This window comes from Mustela nivalis (genome assembly GCF_964662115.1).
Source record: "Mustela nivalis genome assembly, chromosome: 6".
NCBI lineage: Eukaryota > Metazoa > Chordata > Mammalia > Carnivora > Mustelidae > Mustela > Mustela nivalis.
In genome coordinates this window covers 20,110,373-20,135,939 of record NC_139025.1, presented here as the reverse complement: position 1 = coordinate 20,135,939, position 25,567 = coordinate 20,110,373, and the positions used below count along the sequence as shown (strand labels likewise).

The 25,567-nt window shown below is 40.4% G+C and overlaps 1 protein-coding gene across 38 annotated transcripts in view; it reads right to left on the bottom strand.

The window, feature by feature from the left end:
- The window catches only part of NRXN3 (neurexin 3), a 1,557,595-nt gene that overhangs the window by 52,394 nt on the left and 1,479,634 nt on the right, over positions 1-25,567 (bottom strand). The gene's annotated exons all lie outside the window — the stretch shown is intronic.

The following is a 25,567-nucleotide window of genomic DNA, read 5'->3' as shown; positions in this document are numbered from 1 at the left end:
CACAGGTAAGAATGTTTCTGACGACAGCAGAAAAAAATCTGGTTGCCACAACAGTAATTCAACTTGTGACACTTATTTTTTTTTTTTTTTTTCCTATTGGATCCTGTAGAAACCTCCCAATGCCAGGGAATCCACTGCAAGAAATACGGGAAACTGGGAATGGGTACTAAGAAGGGCCTTTGCTGCACAGACGGCGAGAAGACTGTTTTCTGTACCTGACAGAAATTGCATGCACAATTAACACTATTGAATAATTAATCTACAGATCTTACATAAAAACCAAATTTTTGTCCTAGTATGTGCATAGGAGTACTCAGTATATAATAGTTGTTCAATAAACTCCTTTCTTTCCCCCTCTTGATATTAATAATATTAAGTGACTTGCTTAGTTTTATTATTCCCAATGCATTGAAGTCTGAATCCATATTCAAGAAGAAAGAGAAAGTAGAAGCCAGATGCTGAGCTAGACATGTATATGTATTTATTCGTTATAACTGTTATTAACTAATCAGATATACTTCTCATAACGGTCCTTTGGGACAGAGTTTTAAGGAGAATTTAAGTTCAGAAGACACAGAACTCAAAAGAAACAGTAAGGATTTGAACAGATAGCTCTTAGTCAAAGTCTGCATTTGTGCTTCACATAAGCTCCTTTTATACCCTTCCTCCATGGTGTTAGATTTGGACTGAACCGTGTCCTCCAAAATTCATATGCTGCAGTTCTAACCCCCCAGTACCTCCGAATAGGACTAATTTTTGGAGATAGGGTCTGTGTTAAAATGAGATCACTAGGGTGAGCCAAACCCACTATGCCTACAGTCCTCAATAAAAAGATGAGATTAGGACATAGACATGCACAGAAGGGACGGGTGAAGGCACAGGGAGAAGACAGCCATCCATAAGCCAAGGAAAGAGTCCTCAGGGGAAACAACAACAACAACAACAACAACAACAACAACAAAACTCTGCTCACACCTTGACCTCAGCCTTCTAGCTTCCACAATGGTGAGAAAATAAATTTCTGTTGTTGAAGCCATTCAGTGTGTAGTACTTGGTTGTAAGCAGACCAATGCATGTGACCACCCCTATGCTTAGCATTCCCAGACCACTTCCTTTTTGAAATATACACACGAAGCACAGAATTACTGGACGCAACAAAGAACAATAGAAAAATCCCACTAGGTCGTTGATTTCACTTAACAGACAGTGGTAGAGGAGAGGTGCCTTAAACACCGTTATTGATTGTTATTCCACATTTGACAGAGAGATACTTCAACCCTGCTCCTCCTTAAAGTTAAAAGAAAAAGAATTTTCAAACATACTTTTTTTGTTTTTTGGTTTTTTTCAATTAGACACGACTGAAGGGTACATTTCATTTCCAGCAACCGAAGCTGGCAGTTGTATCCCAGAGTCCCCCTGATTTGTGTTAGAAACAAGGCGAGCATGCCTCCTTGGAGTTTCTTGTTGTAACTGAGCTTTCTGCATGCCCACTTTCGGTCACTTACGGAAGGGAGGTTGTAAGGGGATACACGTTCACTGCTGGACTGCAGAAGGCAATCACAAGAGGCAAACGGCCTTTTTGGAAGGGTCCCCATCACTGTGGGGTAATTCGAAAGCATGACTTATCCACTCAGGTAAGACCGCTCATAAGGCAGCAACAATTGTTTTGGGTGTTTGAGGAAATGGATCTTAGATATGAAAATACTTTTTGACCTGCCAAAAGCTTACAGTACTTAAACAAATATACAGTCTAGCAGTGGTATTAAAATTTTATGGGAGAAGGGCAATTAGGGGAAGAAATGGTCTAAAAAACTCCTTAGAGGGTGGTGATAAAAAAAGAGGTTGAGAATATACTTCTAAAGGTAATCAATTGGAAATTAATTGTTGGTGACTTCATTACAAGGACCTTGAGAAATGGCCCGTATGTGCCAAAACTGGCTCAGCGTCCTAGTATTGAGTGAAAACCAATCTAGTGAACTCGTCACAAGAACTGAAAGCAAATTCTAAGAAAGTTATATGAATTTTGATTAGCCAGAGATATGATAGAGAGTTTTATTTTTTTTTTCCCCAAGGAGAGTACTAGACTCTGAGATTGAAGGATATTTACTATTTTCCTCTCAGTGTCCCACTGCCTCCTCTAATACTATACTATTTATTCCCTGAAGCTGTGTGGTTTGGGTGACTGTGTCCCCAACAGTACCTCCACTTCTGTCCCCAACATGGGCCCAACCACCACTGCAGACCCCACAGATACGCTCTTCAACAGTTTCACGGCCTTTTCCCCCAGTTAAGCGGCGCGGTACACTACTCCCCAGAGGTCTGATTTCTGCGGATCTTCTATATGCATATAATGTTCCTCCCAGGCAACAGAAACACATTTAGCACCCCCCAATAGGGATTAGACTCCAAGGATGGTCGACGGCAGGCCATCTAGCAGAGCATGGAATAAGCAGGACTGACTCCCCATAGAGCACAGCTGTGACTCCCAGCTCCTACACTTATAGTCATAGAGATGGTGTGTGTGTGTGTGTGTGTGTGTGTGTGTGTGTGTGTGTGTATTACTTCCTCTTTCCAAGCCTCCATTTTTCCATCTGTAAATTGGGATAAACACAGTTTCTTGTCATGAAGTGTAATGTTAAAAGTTAAGTTCTGGGGATGTCTGGGTGGCTCAGTTGGTTGAGTGTCTGACTCTTAGTTTTGGGTCAGGTCATGATCTTGGGGTCGTGAGATTGAGCCCCAGGTCAGGCTCCAAGCTCAGTGGGGAGTCAGCTTGAGATTCTGTCTCTCTCCACCCCCTACATTCTTTCTCTCTCTCTCAAATAAGTAAATAAATCTTTAAGGAAAGAAAAAGTGAAGCTGTGTTCCTGGCGTATGGGGCAAGCTCACTAAACGTTAGCTAAAACGAAGTCAAGCAATCAATCTCTCAATCAGTAACAGCACTTCCAAGCCTAGTTGCCACTCTTAGTTTAAATAAAGTTGCTATCCGCCTATGTATTCTTCCTTCAATGATTCATCCCCATTAGAACTGTTCTTCGCTGCCGATAATTCATTACCTCCATTTTAATTCATTTTCTCTGGTTGCATCTGCCATAAAGAGTGATCAAGAAAAATATACTCATAGAGATGCCAAGAGAGCTTAAAAATCACTGGAAGATAATCTGTTTCCCATGGCTCTGGGTCCAGACAATCTGTGTGGGTTTTATTTGAATCCATCCCCTTCCTTTCTGTCTCTCAAACCTCATCATCACCAATTACAGCCACTGCCAATGAAATTCCCAAAGCCATTACAAACATCTCAATCCCCTCATTTCCCAACACAGTAACCAATGTTTGCCTGGAGAACCTGGCATCTGACACCGCCGTGCCTGCCACAGAGCACTGCGTCTCAGAAATTCTCGCTCTGCCAGGGGCAGCAAGCTTTGATTTACAAAGGACTCAGGATTTAGAACACTATACTTAGGGATTAATTTTTGTTAACTACTTCCCTCCCTGCCATATAAAAAACCCCAAATTTGCAAACCAAAAGCTTTTGGATGCTATGCACTTAGAATCCCATCCTAAAGTAAGAACAATTTGTTTCCACATTACTCTCAGAAAATCGAAGGCTTTCTTTTCATGGCTCTTTAATTTTCCTGTCTGTGTCCTTCCCCAAATATAAGTAAATTCAGGTTCTAACGTGGAACTTTGGGAAAAGAGGCATGCTTTTTTGACTACTGGTTCCCATGGCTAGTGAATTATGCTTCACTGTTGCAGATACACAAAGACTCAGGACATAATTACTATGACTAGAAGGAAACTATGAACTTTGGTCCTTAAATAAAATGTGGGAGCCCTAGGTTGTGTGTATATGTGTATTTTCCTACAATCATATCTGTTTTTCATAATTACTTACAATTCTAGAAAAAAGACCAATTAGCACTCTTGAGAGGAAAAATATATTTGAACTTTCCATAATTATGCCTACTACTAATATTTTCCACCTATTAAGCACTTATTATATTCAGACACATATCCACATCTTAGTATCATAATAACTGGGGCGTGGACATTTGTAGTGACATCCGCTACTTTTAACTGCCCACCATCCATGCTCCTTCAAGGAATAATAGTGCTTTAGAAGTTCTTCTATTTTTTTTTTCTTTTAAATATTTTATTTATTTATTTGACAGAGAGGGAGAGAGAGATCACAAGTAGGCAGAGAGGCAGGCAGAGGTGGAGGGGGAAGCAGGCTCCCTGCTGAGCAGAGAGCAGGATGCAGGGCTCAATCCCAGGACCCTGAGATCATGACCTGACCCTAGGGCAAAGGCTTAACCCACTGAGCCACCCAGGTGCTCCTGAAGTTCTTCTATTCTTAATGTTATGCTGGGAATGCTTACCAAAGCACTTTCTCTGCCATCTTCCTATTATTTTTTCTTCACAATGATTGTCTAAAGCTCTCATAATTCCCTGTGATTAAGCTTTAAGTGTTTACATATTACAGTTCCCACAAGTCCAATATCTACATTATCTAGAAGACCATCAAGAATGAATAGAAGGTCTGTGACCACCTCCAAACCAAACAGTTTGATCGTGGCTGGACTCTCAGACCCACCATCTGTGATACACGACGGTATCATCAGGTGCTTTGCCATCTTTCATTCATTCTTTTATCCCTTGCATAAATATTTGCTGAACACCTATGTGTCAAGCACTGCAGCCGTTTATGAAGGATACAGCGACAGGTAAACCACAGCTCCACTGCTCTGGGAATTCCCAGTCTCTGAAGAGAGGGCCAAGTAAACAGGCTAAGTTGACATAGTAAACTCAATGTCATGACAAGAGTAAGCAGAAGGTGCTAAGGGAGCAAACATCAGGGGAGCAGAGAGAGCTCCTGGGCGGAGAGGAAGTGGAAATGAGCCCCGAGGGACAGGCAGCAGTGAAGCAGGGAGAGCTGAGAGCTGTGGGCAGGAGAAGGGCATTCCAGGTGGAATCAACAGTCTTTGCAAAGGCTCCGAGGCATGAAGAAGCAGTTTATCTGTACACCTCTGAGTAGGACAGGGGTGAAAAGCTGCACCAGCCTGACAGAATGACAGCTCCCTGAGTTATCGTGTTGTTCTTACAAACTTGGATAAGGAGCATGAATTTAATTCTGTCTTATGGGATATCTTTCCTTTTCCCCTCCCCATGTCTCATTGGCATCATCCGTGGCCCTTCTTTTGGAAGCACTTACAGGCGGTTTCAGAACGTAGTGCTTGGGGCTGGCTGCGCCATTCCTCCACAGTACGGATCAATGACCTTACCTTGCCTTCTCAAGGGGAGGAAAATATTCCTTTGTCCCCCTATATTAGCCGAGTTCCATATTAAAAATAATAACCCGTCCTACCCCATTTTGAAATATGCATATTTTTAATCCACATGTTGAAATTAACTCGGTTTCGTACTAGGATTCATAAAACTAAAGACGGGTCTTAGAATAATTCTCAATAAAATATCTGTCTGGAAGGAGCCCTCTTTATTCTTTCCTTGAAAGATCTTTTTATTGCATTTGTGTTCCTTTCTTTTTTTTTTCTACCAGTGTTTATTTTAATAAATAAATTTAAATATAAATTTTACTTAAATATAAATTACCTTAGAATAAACTGGGACAGAAGAAAGCTCAAACACTCTGTCCACCCAAGTAAATTTATAGGTATATTTACCTTCCAATTCCCTCAGCTTCACAGACCTGGCTTCTCATTTTCCTCCAGTGAGTTATTGTGCCTGTAATCACCTGCTTCTAATTATTTACTCTGAAGGGGTCTACCTCCCAGAAGCACCCCCCACCCCCTCATTCTTCATGGCCATCCATTAATTTGGCATTTAGAAAAACGTCTGCTGCCGTGGTCAGAAGAGCTCAAGGAAGACCCACCATGTCCCCTCCTTCCTGCCCAGAGGCCTATTTGTGACTTCCAATTCCCACCTTCAGCCCTTTATCTTATACTGAGAAGAGGCTAATCATTCAGGGGAATCATCATTTTTCTCCACCCAGCTCCTTGGAAGCACAGTTATTTGACCGCGATTAAGCGCCAGATAAAATAAGTCCTGCCCCAGAACAGCTTTATGAAATTATAAATAACACACTCAAGAATGATGATCGCCTTTCTTCCAGTGAAAAAGGAAAAGAGAAAGGCCCATAAATATTCTGAAGTCCCACCAAAAACAGCTATGCATCTCTGCAGCTGCTTCATGCTAAAAAGAATTCCATTCCTTCAAATGCGTGGTGTTTTTGTTTCTCGCCTCTCACTTCTATTCCGTGATAAAGCTGGGGTTTAAAGCATCTCATAGGACGGAAGGAGACATGCAGCTTCATTACGAACGTTTATTCTCTATTGAAATAAAGGGAGTCTAAGATACTTTTTTTTTTTTTTTTAAGATACTTTTGATTAAAGAAGAACCCATAGGTTCTAGGTACCCCTGTAACCTTTAATGAGATTTTAAAAACTTTGACCATCACAATTTGAATTTACCTATTGGGATTTTCTTTATCGAATTGTTGCCACCGCATAGTTCTGGTTTAGATTAATGCTTACAGATCCCCTGCTTGACACACACACACACACACACACACACACACACACACACACTCTCTCTCTCTTTCCCCCTGGATGATTTCTAGACCAAACCAAAGGCAGAAAAAGCCTGGATCTTGGGGCGAAGCCGTCATCTCAACCCTGCCCTCTCTCCCAGTAACCCCGTCACTCTCTCCAACTCAAGCCCAATACAGAAACAACCTGAAAACATGGTAAGATGCATGGGTGAGATTATCAATACCCTCATTTTATTCTGAACATCCCCTTTATAGTTATCTTCAAAACAAGCCGCTGACACTATTGTGAGAAAATGAAACACCTGGCTTGAACTTGTCATACTCAGGTGTGAGAGGTCGGGGCACGCCACGAGATGGGTTCTGAACGACGGGGACAAAGAGACAAAGTTCCATCTACTTAAGATGCTTTCTGAGAGTCCCTCAGGCCTCACCTCTATGTGCCCATGTACCTTTACTGGAACAACACCCTGTGAATTTTAAAACTGTCTCCTGGAGTTCACCGTATTGTGGTTTTTCAAAATAATCCTTTCCTCGCTTCTCTCTTCCCACTCCTGGAGATAATCACTCGCTGAGTCAGATATCAATGTCCTCATATTTTACGTGACTCCTATGTCCATGGAATGAGAAGGCTTTAAAAAGAAGTGCCCTGGGCTACAGACACGGCATGCAGCGTAACCTGATTCAGTTAACCGGGCCAGAGCTCCCTAAGAAAACTGAACACAAAAAACAAACAAAATTGTCCTTGATAGATGATTTTAAGTACGCACACATTGACTCATTCCCTCAACAAATGTTTATTAACTGCCTATGATGGGCCACTCACTGTGCTGGGGGCCAGACACACCCAGTCCTTGTTCTCATGTGGCTCGCAGGCTACAGGAATTTGAGCCAGGCTCAACTCAAAAACACTGACTGGCTGCTAAACCATGAGCCACAAAAACATAAAGTTAATGTGAGGTCCGTCAGTGGCGCCCACTGTAACAAGAACGGATTATTCACAGGCAGATCGTATAGGACTCCAACAAAACAGTACCACCAACTTCCTTTAAATTCTGCTCCCTCTCCATAGTCTTCCTCTTCCTTTCCACACTGTATATACTGGAGCGGGATGAGAACACAGCATGATGTACAATAACTTTTACTAATGAATTCACCTTTAAAGAAATCCCTTGGCAGACTCAAGATTTAATTAACAGTGAAAGAACCAAGCTAAGCTTAGCCAAACTTTGTGCCAAGGATTGGGGTCCTCTCCTTCTATCCTTGAGGTCTTCTCAGATTATATAAATAAATGTGGTGTGGCATCTTTTTTTTTTTTTTTTCCTTTCTTTTCTTTCCAGTTTTAAGATTTCTTCCATCTGCTCAAAAAAGGAAGGATGGATCAAGAGAGAGGAAAGGGAGGAGGCAGAAGAGAGTGAGGAGGAGGGGGATTAATCTGTCTGTTGTTCAAGGCAGCCTGACAGAGGGAAGAGGAGTATTGAACCACAGAAGATTAACCAAACTTCAATGTACCTTCCCCAAAGCAGGAGGAATGTAATGCTACGTGGTGTTCCACTGATAAGCAAATCCCTCTAAATCCTTTCAATTTATTTCTTGGCCTGGAGAAATTACATATTATTTAGGAGGCAAGGGGAAATAAAAAAAAAAAAAAAAGAAAAGAAAAAACCATAAACCACCCACCCAACCACATACCATCTCTAGGAATTTAGACCAGGAGCCTATTGATTATATACACCTAAGGTTTGGCTTTCATAGTTATGTTTCTCATTGGTGCAGGTTCTTTCTAGGATGGCTAATCAGAAAGGCTTGACTGTGTTTCCACTATAAACTTCTTGTTCTCACCAGAAACTTTGTTTTGAGTATTTAGGGGATAACCATTATAAGGGAATGCCAAAATTTTAGCTGAAATTCCAAGGACTAATTTACCTTTCTTGCTTGCTTATCTTCTTGTCAGCCTGCTGTCTTCTTTTTTCTTTTCTTTTCCTTCTCCTTTTTTTTGGGGGGGATGGTGGTATTTCCATTCTAAGTAAGCTTTTTATTCCAATATTTTCGCCAAAATCAAGCCTCTGTTTTTAAGGTGCAAGTGACTGGGTCAAATATTAATGGAACCCACTAAAAATAATGTAGGCATCCGTTAATGGATATTAAAATTCTGTACAAAAAGTCTCTATCATGGAGAGCGCCAATGTGTTTTTTTTTTTTATTTGAACCAAAAATGTACTATTATTTATTTCTCCATGTTCTCGCTCTCTTTTCAGAGAGAAGATATGGGTTTTGGGGAAAAGTAGAATCATATTTCTTTGTGGGGATGGTTTTTGTCTTGGTCCTCTATTTTGTAGCCTAACCTTACCACTCAACATAGGAGAAACAGCCCTTCCTGGCAGTTTGAGATCACAGCCTAACAAGGCTTAATAATAGCCAAACACTGGAGGAGAACAATGAGTTGCAGGATAAAGCCAGTCCTGGATATTGGTCAGCAATTCCCCAAAAAAGATGTAAGGTAGCCATTCAGCCCAGAGCAAAGAACAGTGGTTCTCAACTTTTGGTCACTGATAAATTAAGGTATGATGAGCAGGAAAGAAAGAAGTGGGAAAATAAAAAAATATTGTTTTGTTAGATACAAAGATAACTTTTTTTTTTTTTTTTTTTTTTTTTTTTTTTTTTGGTCTATAGAAAGCTACTTTTACAGAAAAGAATGTGCAATGCATGGGAACATCTGTTATGTCTGCCCATGCAGGAAAGGGCTGAGGACCGCTACCTTGGAAAACTAAAAGTGTGAAAGGTTCATGCTTAATAAGAAACTAAGAAAGAAATGCAAGCTCAAGACAACATAAACACAACAAGGAGCAGCATATTAGCACAGCCTGGAACTCATCGAACATGTGGCAGAGCAAACTTATCCAGAACAATGGAGTGCAATGAATTGAATGTAAAATTCTACTGACAAAAAGATAAGATTGTTTTTCCTTATTGTACTGGAAAGAATATTTCCCACTCAGCCATGTAATATAATATTAGAAAAGGCAGATACAGGTGTCAGAGTAACAGCAGCAGTTAAAGGAAGTTTTGTGCATTTGACATTTGATGTAATACAATACAGAGGGAGTTACAGGGAATCTGCATTAAAATGGAGTCAGAACTATAAGGGGAACGTGAGAGCGCATTGAATAACACCGTATCAAACCCCAAGAGAGGAACATTCAAAGGGATTTTGGCTTTTGATTGAGAGTTTACCCCAAGTTACTCATGTCTAAAAGACAATACCAGCCTCCCACGAAGGAAGACCGGGGGATGGATTCAAATATTCTTTGATTTTTATCATAAATCCCAAGTCAGAGAAAGTCTTTAGGTACTGCTGCCTGAGAAATTCAGGATGGACTCAGCCTACAGATGTCACTTGCTCATTCCCAGGCTGCAAGGCGCCTTAAGTGGATTATCTCATTTTGGATACAGATTCAAAACAATTCACAGAAGCAAACACAACAGAATTTTCATGGGGGAAAAACCAAGACTATTCATTTCTCATCTTTTATGGACAGCATGGCTAGCAATTTCCCCCTAATTTATAGGCAATGAGATTCTTCCCCCATCAGAGCGGATCTAGGAAATAGAGCAGGTGTGATCCCAGTCAGGAGACCTAGACAGACACACAGGCCTCTGCGCTCACAAGGGCCTTGAGCTTGGTTTAATGCTCTGCCCTCACCACCTTGAGGTCTTCAACCATTTTATTTTTGAAATTGTTTTATAAGAGCAGTTCAGTGAGACAATGGAGCTCGTGCATCAGGAAAACCAACACTTGCAATGTGTGTGTCCAGCTCTGCTCCTTGCTGCCCCATCTACGAACAGAGACTTCGGTTCTCCATAAACCCATGATTCTGTGGACCCACCATGTAGTGGAATATGGTGACTCAAACAGATTTATCTGAACGACTTCCCCAACCTTTTCTCCTGGGAGGTTGGTTCTACCCTCTAGACAAGACTGACTATGGGTAAAGTCTTAGTCCAAAGCTGACCTCCTTTGCATTTCCTTCTTTGAGAGTTTTATACCATATCCTCTGATACAAACACACGTAAGTGTGTTACCTGCTGAGGAAGTGGGGCTCCCACAGCCTATGCTTTCCCTTTGAATCAAAGCTGCTTAGAAAGCAGAGAGAAGGCAATGGTGTTCTCAGAACCTAAGCCACCAAGGAAACCTATCACATCCTTTCCTACTTCTCTGTCTTAGCCAACCACTTACATAAAAATAACATAGAAAGAGAAAGGGCCACGCAGAGATTTTTTCCTTTCATCCTACCTTACTATCAGTAAGGTGAAGGTACAGAGTGTCAGTAGAAGACAGAAAGTGAAATAAAGACAGGTGAGTTAACTTTGTGCTGTCCCCACTCTTCCAGTAAGAGTAATATACACTTGCATATATGAGCTATGAAATATGAACTATGTTATTTCGCTGATTCTGCATTCGAATTAAATCTTCTCGTATTTGCATTTAAAACTATCCTCACGCAATATAAAGATGCATGGAAATAGTCATGCCAATAACTTAAGTTTTTTATTTTTATTTACTTAAGATGGCATTAAATAGCAAATAAAACGTCCTATGACAAGCTGAGAGACTGTGGAGAAAGGAAAAAAAGCTTGATGTTTTCCCACTTTTTTCTGTCCTTTGAATGAGGGGCCCCTTCGTTTTATTCTGTACTGGTTCCCTCAAATTCTGCAGCTGCTCCTGAGAACAGCTGTGCAAAATGTCTTTGAGCCAGGCCAAAGGGTTCTAACGTGGTTTTTAGAAACTCAGATTATGACAAATAGTTTACGCTCCTGGGTCTCTTGTGCTTCACTTCTGGCCTCACAAGCCTTATTCTCTGACAGGTACTTTGGGAGAAGAGCACCAGGACACCCTCCTCCCCCCCAACCCCCGCAGCCCGATTGCCGATATGGCTCTTCTGTGCCCCCACCGGACCTCCAGATCTGCCCACACCGGAGTTTAATAACAGTCCAGAGAATACCTCATTATAAGGTCCCAGGCCTGTTTATTTCCTCTTTTTTGAATTCTAAGAAGACTTTCAATGCAACCACTTTAAAAAAGCACTATGGGGGCACCTGGGTGGCTCAGTGGGTTAAAGCCTCTGCCTTCAGCTCAGGTCATGATCCCAGGGTCCTGGGATCGAGCCCTACATTGGGCTCCCTGCTCAGCAGGGAGCCTGCTTTCCTCTCTCTCTCCCTCTCTCTCTGCCTGCCTCTCTGCCTACTTGTGATCTCTGTCTGTCAAATAAATAAATAAATAAAATCTTTTTAAAAAAATAAAAAAAGCACTACGATCGCAGAATTTTCTAAAAAATTTTACAGCTTTCTTAAACACGTACACAGGCAGCAGTATGGTGGAGGGCAAAAACGAACTGAGAACACGATACAGAACCAAGGACATGTGGCAGCACTGAGTGTGAGGTAAACTTCCCAGTGAGAGCCCTGGGAGCCAGCTGATGTTGGGAAAAGTGGGCTGCCCTTCCGAACTGGTCCTCTAGGAAGAGAAAGTCAGTAAATTCCAATACTGCTGAGTTAGTGCATCTTTAAAAACTTATGTCAGAAGAATATTTTTAATTTACACTCTGACTCTTTGAAAGAAATCAATATGTCATTTGCTAGGACTTTTTTTTTTTTTTTAATCCAAGGATCTTTATTTAGCTTTTCTGTATTTTTTCCCCCTAGTCTTCTAGAGAGCAAAGGAAAAAGTGTTTTGTTTGTATTTGTATTGATTCTATCACTTTGAGGGAAAAAAATAAACAACTAAATACAGCAGAGTAGCTTTAAACAATCTTTTAGGGATCAAGATCTCTAAGCAACATAGTCTCTCATTCTAGGTGATTGGAAATAAACAGAAATCAATAAAGCAGGATTACTGGGCAATAAACAAGAGAAGCCACATTTATAACGTAAGAGGCTTCTTTTCATGCGTTCATTACTGAAGAATGCACCTGAGCCCTACTCTGTTCTTACACCAGCATAGATTTCCTCCCAAAAGGTAATCTTGTTTTTCTTCTAATTCTTTCTTTCTTTTTTAATGTTTAATTTTTTGAAAGGTACTGAAGAGAGCCTCTCTAACATATATCCGGAAGCTCCCACATTCCTAAGCTTGCTCAGAGGAACCAACAGACAAGGAAGGTTCTTAGCACACAAGTCAAGGATTTGGTTCCTCGGACTCTTCCCCTCCCAGACCTCTATATGTCCAGCAAAGTTCCAGGGAAAAAACACCACAAAGCATATCATAATATGGGGGCAGGGCCTGATGCAACACAGTCCCTGCCTTCAAAGTGTTTACACTGTAGCAAGAAAGATAAGCGTTGGGGCGCCTGGGTGGCTCAGTGGGTTAAGCCGCTGCCTTTGGCTCAGGTCATGATCTCGGGGTCCTGGGATCGAGTCCCGCATCGGGCTCTCTGCTCAGCAGGGAGCCTGCTTCCCTCTCTCTCTCTCTGCCTGCCTCTCTATCTACTTGTGATTTCTCTCTGTCAAATAAATAAATAAAATCTTAAAAAAAAAAAAAAGCACCATTAATTTGTCTAAAAAAAAAAAAAGAAAGATAAGCGTTGGAGATATTGTCAATATCCATTCTATTCTTCCTCCTTTCTAGGGCTGGCAATGTGACCTGCCTAAACAAGTCTCCTTTGCAACTAGATGTGACCACACGGCATCAGTCCGGACAAAGTGATATAGATAAGGAAATCTATTAGCGGTTCCAGAAATACTTATTCTATTCCCAATGAAAGAGGAAGAAATGGCAGGTCCCACTTCTTTCCCTTCTTCCTTGGGTTTGGATGAGATATCTGGAACAGCAGCAGCCATCTTGTGATCAGAAACTGGTATGGTGAGGGAAAGAACAAAAGACTTGAGAAGCTGACTCTGATATTGCTTAAATGCATGATCTGAGGCCAAACAAGTAGTTTTTTTACTTTCCAGACTCCAGGATTGTTGTTAAGTGACAAAAATATATCCCCTCTTCAATCACTGCAGGTCAAATTTTCTCTTACTAGAAGCTGAACACAATCAAAATGGAGAGAACAATGCACAGAGAGCAACCAGAGAGCTGCAAGGCATCATGTGAGTGCTCTCTGCTTTTGGTGGGCAGTAGTCACCAGGGGGCATTTTCGTAATACCCAGGAGTGGGACTTGGAAAGCTCCACACTGATTACAGTGTTCTCATATGCCAACTCTATGGCCCAGATGGAAGTCCAAAAGGACCTTGAGAGAGGAGAGAACATTTTAGAGTTGGATAAGCCAGGATAAACATTTTCACCCTAGTGACAGAATATATTTTGATTTGAATATCCTGTAAGTATGTATAATCCGCCTATCCCAGACACAATGGCACCTCTGTCTATGGCACCATTACCCTCAGGAACAAGCCCAGACCCTCGAGGTCACTTCTGAATCCTCGCTGCTAAGCATCCCACCTCCGGGCACCAAGTGCCATGAAGGCCATCTCTAAAATGCCATTCTGGTTTTTATTTTATGTGCTCTGGTTGGTTGCTTACGCAGATGAATCTTGAGAATCTTTAATCAAACTCCCTGCCTCCACTTACCTATCTTCAATGAACCTAAGAAAGCATTGCCAGAATAAAAGCATAGCTTTCAAAGTGACACTCTCTTGGTCTAAATTTATCTCATTGCCTATCAAATGAATTCGAGACTGAAAAAATAATTTAAAAAAAAAATCAAGATCTTCTACCTCTGGGATCCATTGTAACTTTGCAGCACTGTCTTCACTAGCATTTGCGCCTGTGAGCAGCTCCTTGTTGCAACTATTAAATAAATGTTTGCCAGGCTTTGAACAAGCCTGGTAAGTTCCGGCAATATCCTGGCTTATATCCCTCCTTACTCAGCTCTACCTGCATTTCATTCCATTTATACTTGGTAAGATTCTACATATCCTTCTTTAGGACACAATGCCAACACATTTTCATGCAGCTTCTTCCTGATCCCATGGCTGAAAAATAAAATATTCTTAGCAGGCTAACTTAGTACTTTCTTCAAATACACATCTGATTTAGGTTTTCCCTTCTACCTGATTGCTACTTATACAGTAGACAGAGCCAAGCATACTCTCAAGGGAAAAGTGTTGTGTGTGGGGTCAGAAAGCATAAGCTCTACCTCCTGAGGGGAGCCCACGGTGGTCATAAGCAATCTACACTCTGGTTCACTCCTGTGTAAACTTCAGACAGTGACATCGACCTCGAGCTCTTGTCAGGTGGATTGAAATGGATATCAGCAACTCAGACATGTTACTATTCTGAGATACGTTGTTGATATTCTAATATTATTTAATATTGGTTTGAATTATCCACAGGACTACAGTGCTGGACCAGAGCCTGGGTGGGCCATGTGTGTTTCAATGAGTAGCAGGTGCTCAGGGAATGTCTATGGCTTGACCAGAATTGGATAGGTCAGGAGTCCTGTTTAAAGGGTGTGAAATAATAGGAGTGGAAGAGAGAAGCACATCCCATTCTTGTCAGATGATGATGAATTCCGACCTTAGCTGGTGTCTGGAGCGGGAATGCTTTTAGATGCTATCTGTCAAGAACAGGAGTTCCTCTACAAGAACATATTTGCTTTCAAGATATGCTAGTTCTCATTGGTCCAGATAAGCCTAGTGACAACTTCCCTTCAATTCTACAACCACACACCAGAGGGTCGATTCCTTACCTGCAGGGCTATAGGTTTAAATTAAGTCAAGTATTATGTAATAATCTAGATACTGGGACAGTTTAACATTTTGATAGACCGCCATTTGCAAAAAGTCCAGTAAGTGCCAAAAAAGAGATTTGAGGTTTTGTTTCTCATCATGGAGGCTTGGCTGAGTGGAGACCAGGAAGAACCAACCTATGGTTCTTTGGTCACACTAGCCCTGTCTCACTTAAACCTTTAAGTAGAATTCTTTAAATAAAAGAATGTAAGAGTAAATGTAATCACTCTGAATAAATGCCCTGTAAAATGACTTCTGCAATTATGTTGTTTGTAAGTACCTCTGAGTCCATTAAGATAAACATCTATCTTTGAATATTCACATTAATGCACTAGGCCGTTCTTTCTTAGATAAATCTGACTTGAACATCGTGCAGTTAATGGTTTATCATCCCTTGCTCTTCTTCCCTTCAATGCACACATTAATGCATGCAGGGGCAGAGTGTTTAAATGGTGTTAGTCGCAGAGCACACATTAACACACAAGGCAGTCTCTAAACATCTTTAAATGCAGAATAAATATACTTTAGTTTTAAACACCTTTATAGGCTATACACCCAGGACACATCAGACTGGACTCTTAATTTCCCAGGTAAGTTATATCTTATAGGCAAAGACAATAAATGCTTATATTTAAAATTGCTTTAATATGCTTCCAATTGCTCAGCACAGAGAGATTCAAATAGAATCTAATATCCTAGTGACTCCACTATAAAAAATATATCTATTTTTATCATAGGATATATCTATAGCTATATTTGTATTTTAAGTTTGGGCCCTAATTTCATTAACTTTTACAGTCAAACTGGGAAAATACCCAAGGATCCCCAACACCTCTTCAAACCTTTAGTTTCTTCTCTGTGCAAGTGAAGGGCAGACATATCCCATAAATAGGACCTGGCTTTAGCTGCCTTCTGTGGGAGTCATGCTGGCTATAACAATGATATCAGCAGGGGTCCTATAAAATATAACAGTCAATATTCAACAATCAGTGCAGCAGGAGAGCAGATTAATAAGAATAGACAGTGGCCATAGCGCTGGAGCTGGGTCCTAGAAGCTTTGGCTGTCCCAGGCCTTATGGTACAGAGAGAGAGGAATCCTGATGGGAGGGATGCAGGGGAAAGCACAGATCACTTGGGGTCTCGAGGCAATGGCTACTTAACAATCAGCATCCAAGTGTTTACATAATATTCCTAGATTTAAACGGATAGTTTAGCAGATAATGCTAAGGACGCCATTGCATTTGTCTAGGAATAGATTACTTCGCGTTGAAACAAATTCGATGAGTGCTCTCCAAGGACAGTCCCAGCTGCACCCAGCAGGTGCCTCACCATTCACTTATTCGAGTCTTTTCTGCTTTGGGGGAAACAAAAAGGCATCTGAAGGGGCCCCAGGCCCCAAGCTTATCATTAGGTAGGTAAGTGTTGGGGAGAAATGTCTTTAAGTAATAGTAATGGAAAAAACTGGCTGGTGAAAAGATATAGAATATTAACAGGCAGAGGTGGGGACAGATAGTCTAGGTGAATGACACACGTTAACGCAGAGAAGCAGGAAAGTAAGAAGGAGGGAATGGGAATGAGAACTAATTTGGATTTCCTCGAACATAGAGTATATATGAAGAAGTCGGGTTGTGAAATGAAAAAAATATATATACAGAGAGAGAGAGAGCCAGATAGACAGACATGAAGAAAGAAAGAGGAGATGCTGATGGCTCCAGGGAAACCTACCTTTGTCACCTGACATACACACCCAATCAAATACACCTTCATCCTGCACCAGCTAGACAATCTTTTTACACAAGTAGCAGCACATGTTCTTTGCTGAATCCCAGGAGGAAGGCACGTTGCTAGCATGCAAAGGAACTGGGAGCCCAAGCTAATTTTCACGGCCGGGGACACTCTGCTCAATGAGGACATTCCTAGAGACACGCCAGAGATGAATGCAATGTGCGTCTGCACCTCTTAAGGAAGGCGTCTATGAGAAGGTAAAAAAAGCCTTACAGGGGTACCTGGGTGGCTCAGTGGGTTAAGGCCTCTGCCTTCGGCTCAGGTCATGGTCCCAGGGTCCTGGGATCGAGCCCCGCATCAGGCTCTCTGCTCAGCAGGGAGCCTGCTTCCTCCTCTCTCTCTCTCTGCCCGCCTCTCTGCCTACTTGTGACCTGTCTGTCAAATAAATAAATAAATAAAATCTTTAAAAAAAAAAAAAAAGCCTTACAAAGAGTTCCTATCTGTGGGTAGAATTTTACTCTCTGTTCAGAAATTTATCCTGCAGAGTTTTTCTGTCTTCCCACTGAATAAAATGTTTAGCTTGAGAGAGAGTTGATAAAGCCTTGCGGAGTTACTTTCCACCCTGCTGGCGGGGATTTAATGCCACGCGTTTGGACCAGTCCTGTTTATGCCCGTGTGTGCGCGCATGCGTGTGCGCGCGGGTGTGTGCGCATGTGTGAGAGAATAACAAAAACATAAAAGGGACGAAGGTTTAATGGCCCAATAGATTCCCAGCTGGAACACACTTTAGGAAGGGAAAGTTACATAAAAGAAACTTGGGCAGCTTTAAACACCATCTGGGCCATGCTGTGCTCATTTGAGCTTTACCTGTTTTTTTTTTTTTTTTAAAGCAACACAACCAAAAGCACCTACAAATACAACTAGAGAAGAGATTTTCTGATTCTGTGGAGATCAGATGCTCTTGCCTTCAAACATGTGCGGCACATCGCCTTCAGTCCTATTTGGTTCAGGGATGCATTTTCCCTTTTAAAGTAATGAAAAGAGCCTTCTAAAGTTCAGTCCTCATGTTTGGAAGAGAAAGAAAAAGATGTATCAAATAAACCCAGTACATGTTAAGTCTAATTTAAAGAGATCACCAAGCAGCTCAGTTACTTTCTGTAGTCTCCAGAGGTAAAAGGTAAACCCACGAATCCCCATAGGTAAAATGCTGGCATTTCCAAACCTTACTGCATCATGCAACCAAAGAAAGACAAGACAAGATAATAACGCTAAGGGCATCAAACTAAACTACCAGGACTGAAACAATAGGGTCATAGCACAGAGCACACCATACCTTCCAGTTTCTTATTTTAATTAGTCAGCACCAACGTTGGGATTATTTAATATTTATAAACCAATTTACGGATAGAAATGCTTTTGGCTCTTGCTTCGGTTTTTCAGCGAAATAAAAATCCATTTCCATCTTTTACATAAGACATTAATACATCTGAAGGAGAGAGGTTTGAGGGAGGGTTTAATTGTATCCTTTTATTAAAAGGGAGGGTAATGTTTTCTCTCAGGAGACAATTTTCATGTGAAGTTTTAATTGCTGAGACTCACAGCACCCCATCAGACCATTTTTATTTACTTAGTTCTTTGCACTATAAGGGCGTTGAGGAGAAGCCTGAAGAGGCAAAATCATGAAGGTCAGAGAACGAATCCCGAAGACACACAGGATTCATACTTCCTTTACACAGTGAGTCCCAAGGCTTAATCAGCAAAATTCAATAAAACGCAACTAGGTTATGATAAAGGAACTTCTAAAAACATATATGATATTATAATTTTACATAATAAGATGTATGGAATAACATTACTTTCACTCACATTTTCATTTTTTATTTAATATTTATTTTTTTTACATTTCCATTTTTAAACAAATTACTCAAGGCCTCTTAAACTGCGTGGCATCTAGACAAAATAATTGGCTTTGAAATTTTAGGAATTATATTCTCTGGATGGAGTTGAAGAATGAATGCTTTGAAATTTCTAGTTTTTAGTAAATGTCAAAATAGTGAGGTTCTGGAGAATAAAGCAATAAGAATTTGGAAATACAGCCTCTCCCCCCAAAAACATCACCATTTGATCTCTCAGGGAGAGAAAAACAGGGCTGTGAATACTGATTCTACTGTAACACAAGCTTGTTTCTTTTTCTTTCTTCTATTCTTTGTCTTTTTTTTTTTTTTTAAATCCTCATCTGATTCATAAAAAAGCAATTTGGAGCATTTTAATTTCTTTTCCCACTTAATAACAGTAATGACCTTCTGGGTCAAACATTTCCTCCTAGTTAATGATCAGTTAGCTGAGAGCCTGGGTAACGGAGACCCACAGCCTAGTCACTAACTGCCAATTAACATGCACTTTATCAGTCAGTGCTGTTTAAATATAACAAGACATATGCCAAGCTATCCACAGAGGGCTGTATACCAAAATCATATCATTAAAAACACACTTCCATCAAGGCAAAGCTCTTGGGACATTCATGCTATCACAGCGGTCGTTTTCCTGAAAGATAGGCAAGTGGCAATGTGTCTCCTTGTTCTAATTCTCAGCAGAGGGACCTTGCCTAGAGAAGACAAATCCCTCCATCTCTGCTGGTCTGGGAGACAGTGAATGTTGGATGCCCTACAGAGAGTTAATGGGAGCACCTCAAGGAAGAGCTACCGAGTCCAAATGCTGTCCTGTCCATGTGGCCACAAGCCTTATCTCCTTGGGTCATAGTAGACCTCCTGCTAGAATCCTGACACCTGAGAGAATAAATCTTGGAAAAAAAAGCCAGAATTCAGATAATGATATTCTATGAGCTTCTTCCCCCAGGTTTAATAGGATTCCGTTTTTTTCCTCTCTATATGTTGTTATTTCATATAATGTATGAGATTATGTAACAGCTCTTTAGCATTCCTAGGCAATATCCTGGAAACTCTAATGTCGTTGGCTAAAGGTTTCAAGACAATCATTTGTTGATTAATATTTTAGAGCCATAATGTAAGAGATGATGAAAATCACTAGCATATTACCAAATCTGTCATTCATTCATTTTTTTTGATGCCCCCAAAGATTTCAGTGCATGATGGATTAAATAAATTTGAAATACCATTCACCATGGATTCCATACACGAGCTCTGTCAAAAGGATGAAATTGTTCTAAAAGTCTTTAAGGGATTATGATAATCACACTTTTCATTTATATAGGGACTTCACTCTCAGAATACTCCTTACAAATAAGGCAGTCACTAGCAGGACTAGTGAGAGGTCATACTCTTAGTTTTGACACAGACCAAACAGGTTTCTTGGTTTCCATCAACTACTTTTGCTCCATGACAGTATGAGGAAAAGTAACAGATTTAGGTTAATGAACATGGATATGGCTCGTGGCTACCACAGAGAAGAGAGACGGCTACTTTCTCTGTTCTGAATTTTAGTCAACTTGTTATTAGAACTTTTGGGAGCTTTTAAGTAGCAACTTGCTTCAAACACACCCTTTAGGAAATAAAAACCCATTTAATATTTAAAGCATGGTGCATTATGCTTTTCAGGGATAGAAGAGTTTTCAAGCTGTGAAGAGAAATCCAAAGGTTGTCAGCTACCATTGGTTATGAATAAGGCAGGTTTGTCTTTTTTTTTTTTTAAAGATATAATAGGCTTACACTGTTACATTAGTTTCAGATGTGCAAAGAGATGGGTTTGTTCTTATGCCATGAACATGTTCTGCAAGACCCTTAACCTGCAACAGGGCAGGTAAAACAGAAATTGCACTACACAGAATATAGCCATAGAATAGGACAGAATGAAACTATGTAGAACGCTTAAGACTTTTCTCCACCACCTTCCCACACAGAACAGATTAGAAAATACCTTTGGATGAGTAGCCCCCGTAAAACAACATGAATGAACTTGGACTCTATTAGCAGTATAAGCATTTGAGTATTAGCTCTGGTGTGGTGATAGGGAGCTTGGGATTAGATCTGCGTGGCAAGCTGCTTCCATAGTAGTAGATTCAATTTGTATTTTGAGTCCCATGAAAGGCCAACAAATTTCAGTCCTTGCTGAACTTTACCATGTCCCTGATCCAGACTGTAAAAGAGAACTGGGTCAAGTGGAATGTACCTTCTTCTAGTACCATATGATGCTGAGATGAGACATCAGATCAGAGAGCTGGAACCCTGGTGTCCAGAGATAAACTGAGGGCATGATATGAATTCTTTTGGCCTCTATACTTTTATGGAACATGAACAAAGGGGTGAGTGCTGGAAGCAGATTCTGTTGGATGGTGACAGATGTCAGCTCACTATCTTCCTTTCCTGGTTCCCTGTGCCCTTCAACACATCATGAATTCCTGTGCATTTTGGCACGAGTACTCCTTTTCCCCTATCACACCACCACCAACGTCTCAACTTCATGCCTATTTTTCCTTCCTAGTTATGGGCTGGACATTTGAATTAGATCAACTGAACTATGGTAGAGAGTGTGGCAAATGAGGGATTAAACCAATAAACGGACAGGCAGAAAAACTGAATGCCAGGAACCAAGAGAAATAAATTATTAACATCTAAGAAGACAAAACTATACTAACTTTTAAAGCAATGGAATTACTCTGCAGAACAGAAGCAGACCTTTATTCAGTTTCAAGAGTTTCATCAATTATCTTTTTAAAAAAAGAAATTTAACTTCTGAATCAGAAGTTTCAACGTGCCTGAATTTAAAGAGAGAGATGCATCTTATGCAAAAGTCAAGGTACTGTTAGAGATGGTCTGAAAGAAATACTGCCTACAGGGTTTTATGAGATGGTAGATGATACAGATGCAGGACAATTTACTATACTTCCACATTCTGGGGTGCTGAAATGACCCCGAGTCACGCAAGATAATGAAATGAAGTCCAGGGACCCTAGTGATAGCTTTCTAAGTTTGAAAAGATGAATAATGTACACTAGAAACATTTCTATCAGCAACATTTAGACAAAAAGTTTTCTGTTTATCAGGATATTAATTCGATGGAACTTTCTATCTCTTGAGTATTCCAAATTGAGATTGTATTGGACCCATCTAAATGCTCATGGTAGATTATTAAATGATGAACCCAGAGAGATTTAAAGGTGGTATATAAACTAAGAGGCATAAACTAAGAGGCATATAAACTGACTCAAAATGAATAGCAAAGAAATAATTACCCCTTAAAAAGTGTTCATGAATTGTTTCGTTTTCCCCAAAGACCAGAAGTATACATGAAGACTTCAGCATGTAATTTTTTTTTCTAGAAGAGAAAAGAAGTATAGAATTGTGGACTCTCTCATGAAGATGTTATAAAGAGAGAAAACATGTAAATTATGGAGGCCCAAGGAGCCCATGGTGTCCCTAGTGTGGCCTCACTGAGAAATGAGTTTTGAAACAGATACTCTGGTGAACTCTAGATCAACAGCCTGGGATAGACAGAGTTAGGGTGATGGGTGAGTATAGTCAGGAAGCTACCGAGATAGGCCAAAGAATGACTCTCATAGGGAGAGGCTTTCCAGTCATCTGCTGCCATGTTGGGGGATGTGGCTAGAGGTTATGTGATTTAGGGGGAAAAGAAAGCTCCAAAGTCCAAATAGAGGAGAACCCAATAGTTTCAAAGACCCAGAGACAAGCCAAAGTTTCTACATGGAAGGAAGGGTAAAGGGTGAATTTAAAGCAACCACAGTAACAAATCAGTAACAACTGCACACAATTTATTAAGCATGTGCTTTGTGCCAATAACATGCCATGTCAGCATTCTAGTCCATCTAATTCTCCTAAATATCTTGTGAAGTCAATTTTACCATTGCTATTTTGCAGATGAGGAAACAGTTTCTGAGAGACTTGAGAATGCAGATAATGGGTAGCAAGACTACAGTTCTGACCCAATTCTGTCTGATTCCAAAGTTCTTCCCTCTACCCTTAACCATTAAGCTGTGGTCAGAGACGGGACGGGAAAGTCAAGAAGAGCATAAAAGGAACTTTAAACTCTCGGCAAACCAATGACATGGATCTTATGAGGCTTCAGTATGATATAATAGCACTAAAAAAAATGTACAAACAATTAAATTTGTATTTTGAACTAGACGACCTGAGAATGTGTATCAACTTTATATAGACCCGAAAGTCTATATGTTTATGTTTTGGGTCTCTTCCCACACTTTTTTTTTTTTTTTTTTGATAGATGATCCACAGATGACGATGTAAAATGATTCTCTGTTATGTAATGTAATATAAACAGCAGTTGAAATATTTTTGGGGGGTATATGTAGTTTATTCACTAACACCTTCCTGCAGGGTGGTAGGACCAGAAGCCAACGGCATGCTCCACAACACCAGTCTTGGTACCAATTTAGTCAACCTTCTCTGATACATTTGCTGGGTACAGAACACGTCCCTCATTACAAGGATATAAGTGCCAAATTGCAGTGCACCAAGCAGTAGCAATGAGGCTTAAAGAGAAGTTAACAGGGGCACCTGGGTGGCTCAGATGGTTAAGTGTCTGCCTTTGGCTCAGGTCATGATCTCAGAGTCTTAAGATCGAGCCCCATGTCAGGGGTCCCTGCTCAGCAGGGAGTCTGCTTCTCCCTCTGCCTCTGCTTCTCCCCTACCTCCTGCTCTCTCTCTCTCTCCCTCTCAGATGAATAAATAAAATATTTAAAAAATAAAGAGAAGTTAACAGAGTGCATACTGGAAAACCTGAATCTGGAATAGTCCGGTCTTTGAGGGAAGTTCTCATTTTGTTTTCAAATCTTTAGGGAGTCATGGTGAATTTTAAGCCACTAGGTACCTTGGAGGTGAGATGTGATTCTGAATACCATCAACCTTGGTTTGAAATCCTTTAAAGTTTTTTTCTATATTGTTAAGAGAAAAACACTTTCAAATAATTTAGATATTACAATACTTTCTAGAATGAATAGACTCTCCAGCCCAAACATTCTGATTTATTAGCTTTGGACAAGAAAAGCTACTCTGCTGGGTCAAAAATATTGAATTTTCTAGTGTTTGCAAATAAATAAACATCCTTTAAAACAGAAATAGATCAAGGAAATCATGTCTATCCATCAATCTCTTCACCTGACTAAAAAGTAATTCTTGCTTTTGATATACTCTCAACTCCATCTTCTACATTATTTTTAGGTGTGCATGCCAGGTACTGTTCCCAGCAGAAAGTCTTCCTTCCTCTTTCCAATACTTGTTCTGTATTTTGTACTGGTATTTCAAGGACTATTTTCAATCTCCCATAAAATCCATTCCCCAGCACAGACCTAGATTTCAACCTTACATAAATCTCTCCTTACCCCAGGGCTCCTGTTTGCGTTATCATTTGGAGGAAATCTTAGAAAAACAACCTGTATCTGTAGATATGGTAAACACAACTCAAATTCAAGTCAGGAACAGTAACTGTTTTGCAGTACATGTGCTTTTACTATTGCATATTTTCAAGAAGGGGCCAAAAGAGTGCACCTTTCGTCTAGTCAAATCTCATAGGAGGCTAACAGAAAGTAGATGAAGATAAAGGACTAACCCAGACAACGTGCTATTTATTATATTATAATTATATTATAATAATAAATTATTATATTTATATTTATATTATATTTATAATTTATAATAATAAATATTATTTATTATTATAAATAAATAATAAATAAATTCATTTATAATAATAAATATTATTATTATATCCTGTGCTGTAGAAGTCCACATACCACTTCTCTAAAGATCACTCTCTTGTCTTGTGCCACATTACTTTTCCACAAGAACAGCCCTGGGGGTGGAGGGATGGGGAGGAAACGAGAGGGGGAAAGAGCTGGAAAGTGAGAGAACACAATGTAATTGCCTGACTATCAGCTCCACTATCATAATTACTTTCAAACTCTGACATGAGTTGAATCAGATGAACAACCAAATCAATTTTTGCAGTTGGCGATCAGTGCATTCTTAGCTTATAAATTAAAATGTCACTCCTGGAGTACAAAGTGAGGCCACTCCTGGGCTCCCCAGTACACCAGGAAGAAGAGCGGAGCTCCCTCCTTCACACACTTGATGCTTTCCTTGCCCTGTCTCTCTTAGCCTCTGACCACATTCTTTGTTTTTTCAGTGTGGTCCTAGCATCTGTGTCAGTGCTGAGGGCCCTTTACCAGGGCACAATTCTACCCATAGAGCTTATTTCTCTTCATCAGAGAAGTACATGAACTGTGGGGCAATCCAGAAGAGCACCCGTCGACAACGTATTCCAATATGTGATTTCTAGTAGGTAAAGGAAAAGATAGCCTTGCTCAGAGAGAACCTGAAGGGTTGGGAGAAGTCCTGATATTGGAGAGGTTACTGCTCTGATTTCAGTGTGACTATCACATGATCACAAGGTTTTTGTGATCTTATTTGAGTGAATGAAGCACGGTTCACAAATCAAAAGGGGTACATTAGGAACTTTACAGACTCAATTTGATAGTCATTTACTGAGCACCTAGTCTGTGATAGATACTATGTGTAGTCCTGTAGGTAGAAAAGAAT